This window comes from Cystoisospora suis (genome assembly GCF_002600585.1).
Source record: "Cystoisospora suis strain Wien I chromosome Unknown contig_1539, whole genome shotgun sequence".
Lineage (NCBI taxonomy): Eukaryota > Apicomplexa > Conoidasida > Eucoccidiorida > Sarcocystidae > Cystoisospora > Cystoisospora suis.
The window spans coordinates 1-337 of NW_027154339.1; positions in this window are offsets into that span (position 1 = coordinate 1).

Consider the following 337-nt stretch of genomic DNA (forward strand, 5'->3'; position numbering starts at 1 on the left):
TCACTCGAAAGAAAAGGCTTTAGAAACTGTTGTGGGTCATTCTAAGGCTGTCTACTGGCCGCTTAACCTTACTCCGCTACTTGGTCGGCCGACACACAGGGTATCCGTGAGCTTCCTCGAACCTAGACTACTCTCCACCTCACAATAGATGACTAAAACCTTTCAATTCCTCCTATCACACGAAGGAAAATCGTTCTCGTATCGTTCATCGCCAGTTCCTGTCTCAGGAACACCTCTGGATCTCTCTGCTCACACGCCTCTTGTCTCCTCAAGGCTCCAATTCGATTCGGTGCTCCGACCGAGCTGTTAAAACTAATGAGTCTGGGAAGGAACAAGG